The sequence below is a fragment of the Triticum urartu genome, chromosome 4 (assembly GCF_003073215.2).
Source record: "Triticum urartu cultivar G1812 chromosome 4, Tu2.1, whole genome shotgun sequence".
Taxonomy (NCBI): domain Eukaryota; kingdom Viridiplantae; phylum Streptophyta; class Magnoliopsida; order Poales; family Poaceae; genus Triticum; species Triticum urartu.
Window position 1 is genome coordinate 618646969 of NC_053025.1, and position 3771 is coordinate 618650739.

The 3771-nt window shown below is 53.8% G+C and overlaps 1 pseudogene; it reads right to left on the reverse strand.

Moving 5' to 3' along the window:
• Nucleotides 1–684: 684 nt before the first annotated feature.
• Nucleotides 685–1784, reverse strand: LOC125554455 (annotated as a pseudogene).
• Nucleotides 1785–3771: the final 1987 nt, after the last annotated feature.

The window sequence follows — 3771 nt, forward strand, 5'->3', positions numbered from 1 at the left end:
GCCTGCGTGCCGGAGAGGGAGAAGGAGGCGAGGGCGAAGCGCGAGCGGTGTGGGCGGAGGCTGAGCCAGGCGACGAAGAGCGCCACGCCGGCCACGAGGATGACGGCGAGGAGGAGGGAGCAGAGCCTGCTGCAGAAGACGGCCACGCAGCTGTCCCGGGTGCGGTGCGCGATCCGACCTCCTCCTGCCGCCGCTGCTGTTTTTGTTTGCGGCTGCGGCGGCATTCGTGCGTACGTGGCTGCAGCAGCTCCGGAGCTCATATGAAATATGAATATGATTGATCTTAATGTACTTGGATCTATCTACCGGTTTGCCGGAGGAGGAAGAAGAAGAATATTTAAGACGTGGAGGTGGAATATCTAATGGATGGATCAAAGCAAAGTATAAAAGCAAACCCCACCTCAGACGTGGCATATTATTGTTCTACTTTATAAGATCCTCGAGAATAATCAATAAAATGGATGCATGCATCTTTCAGATGCAGAGGCCGGGGGTCATCCTCCTTTTCTAAAAAAAATACATATATATATATATATATATACTAGATCATAAAGATTCTGAGTATTACAACATATGCGAGGCATAGGCAGGACATCTCGTGTGGCAACGTATCTTTATCGAACATCATCTCATGGCCTCGGATACTAGGAGCAAATATACTACAAAGGCTCAACATCATATCATTCAACTCCTGATATAACTTTGTTGTTCCCAGATACAATATGGTTCATCCCAGGTACGATGTTGTTGCTCCCAGATACGACATGGTTGATTCCAGATATGCCATTCTTGAATCCGGCCGGATACCACACTACCTCTCCCAGTTACGCCATGCCTGCTACCAGATACCACATGCTTGCTCCCAGATACGACATGATTGTTCCCTGATACAATGTTTTCATTCCCATATACGGCATGGTTGTTCTTAGATACGGTGTTTTCATCCCCATATATGACAGTGTTGTCATTCTCGGATATAACATTGTTGCTCCCTGATGTCACAAAGTTGTTGGTCCCTGTTATGACATTTGGGAGCTCGCTAAGTCGCCGTCTAAGTATGCTTCTGTTATGCTTCACATATGATGGCATGTTAGTGAAAACCATGCCCAGTGAATGCCCGCCGGTGGCGAGCCCCTTTAGTGGTGCCAAACTCTTAGGTGCGTCGTCAACCAATGAATTGTTTGAAAGATCCAAGTAGCAAAGGTGGTGAAGCTCACCAATCCACGATGGGATGGTGCCCACCAATTGGTTGCTGGACAAATCAAGCACCTCCATTTTCTTGCATTGGGACAACCATTCCGGAACCCTGCCCCTGAGAGCACAATCACCAAGGGCCAGCACCTCGAGGCTCTTGAACCCTCCAATAATACCATCGTCGGGTAGCTCCTCACCACCAAAATTCTTGGTGAGAATCAGCATGGTGAGGTTCTGGTACCACGCAATATTGTGAGCACCCCTGATCTGTTGTGAAAGCCGTTGGAGCCGAGGTCGAGCTCCTCGAGCCACGCAAGGCCTACAAGGGAGGTTCCCGGGATGTGCCCCGTGAGGCCGTGCCTTGGAAGGCGCAGCGCCGTGACACGGCCGCTAGCAGCGTCACAGCGCACGCCTTCCCAGCTGCAGCATGTGCCACCGAACCAAATGGCATGGAGGAGGACACCCCCGGCGCGGAGGCTCACAGCAAAGTCCTGCAATGCACAAAGGTCGTCGGGGTGGCACAAAGCCGCGTGCGCCTCGGGCAAGAGAAACCCGAAGAGGAGGAGGAGCAGTAGGCAGCATTTGGCCATGGGATGCACTGAGCTAGGTCGAGTGAGAGATTGGCAAGTGCTCTCTCTTGGTGTTGTACAAACAGCTTGGGTGATGCCTACTTCAAGTAAGTGCCGGCCAAACTTGATTTTGACTCTCGAGTGAAATTACCGAAAAAGGCTTTTGCCCCGCTTTATAAATAAAGCAAACCGCCAAGAACACATACAAGGACTAGTTCAGAACACACACATCCAAGTCACACAACAATAAGTTCGGAGGTACTGCTGAGGGCACAGCTCAACAAGCCCAAAACACACACGAAATAAAAGACAGGCTTAGCCGGGGCCAAGGCCGGAGAGCAAACAGACGACTAATCAGGCTCAGGCAGAGGCGGCGGTGGTGGCGGCGACAGGCGGATGGCCATCGAGCGGAGGTCGGCGATGAAGGCGAAGATGGCGTCCCGGTCCCGCGGGCGGCTAAGCGACCGCCAGAGCTGCAAGTAACTAGACAGTTTGAAGAGAGCGTCAGTAGATCGTCGAAGAGGGGAGCGCTGAATCACAAGCTTATTGCGAATAGTCCAGAGCGTCCACGCGAGGGCCCCAATCTCAAGCCACCTAATGTGGCGAGAGGACAGCGGGGAGGCCTGAAGCTCGGCGAATAGGTCGGGAAAGTTGGAGTGGCACCAATCCCCACCAACCGCCTCTCTAAAGTAGCTCCACACGAACTGAGCAGACACGCAGGAGAAGAATATGTGGTTAGAGTCTTTGGGGGTATCACATAGGGGGCAGAGGCCAGAGCCCGGGCCATTGCGCTTCGGACCTCAACTCCAGACGGCAGCCGGCCACAGATCCATTGCCACATGAATATCCGGGTTTTAAGGGGCAGGTGAATGGACCATACCGCCTGGAGGGGCGGCGGGCGGAGGATGGAGCGATAGCCGCGTAAAGGGACTTGGTGGAGAATTGACCCGAAGACTCAAGGCGCCAGCGAACCTCATCCGGGCCAGCATCGATAGTCGGTTCATGGAGAGCAATACAATCAAGAAGCTCATGCCAGGCGGCCACTTCCGGAGGCCCAAATGGCCTCCGGAACGCGAGGCGCCCTAAGTCAATAAGGGCATGTTGAACTGAGATTGTAGGGACGACAGCGATGGAGAAGAGGTCGGGGAAGCGGGCCGCGAATGGAGCGTCACCCGCCCATCGGTCAAACCAGAACAAGGTCGCTGCTCCCGATCCGACCGAGATGGAGGTCCCAATGCGCAGGACGGGGAGCAGTTGGATGACCGACTGCCAGAATTGAGATCCACCCGAACGTTGGCAGAAGGCCAGAGGTTGGCCACGCAAGTATTTATTCCGGATGATGTCTAACCACAGACCGCCATGCCCTTGCGAGATGCGCTAGAGCCAGCGGGAGAGGAGGGCAATGTTCATGCGTTTCGAGCACATGATGCCAAGGCCTCCCTGCTCCCGGGGCTTGCAGATGTCGGGCCAACTAACCATATGATACTTTTGCTTATTATTGTCCCCAACCCAATAGAAGCGAGATTGGATTTTAGCGATCTCGTGATGGAGGGTCTCGTGGAGGCTGTAGAAGCTCATAAGGAATAAGAGGAGACTAGAGAGCGAGGAGTTGATAAGAATCGCCCGGGCCACCTTCGAGAGCCACCGACCCTGCCAAGGCTCAATGCGCAATTGCAACTTGGTCACCGCAGGACGAAGGTCCGCCACAGTGAGCCGAGAGTCACTAATGGGCGTTCCCAGGTAGGTCGTTGGGAAGGAACCTAGGCGGCAATTGAGGCGGTCGGCAATGTCAAGGGCCTCAGCCGGAGAATAGCCCATCACCATCACATCGCTCTTGTCAAAGTTGATCTTAAGACCAGACATTTGTTGGAAGCAGAGGAGGAGGAATTTAAGGCTAGCGATGTCCGTATCCGAGCCTTCGACCATGATGATGGTGTCGTCAGCGTACTGGAGCAGGGAGATGCCAACGCCCCTAGTCAAGTGGGGGTGATTCCACTAATATGGCCCG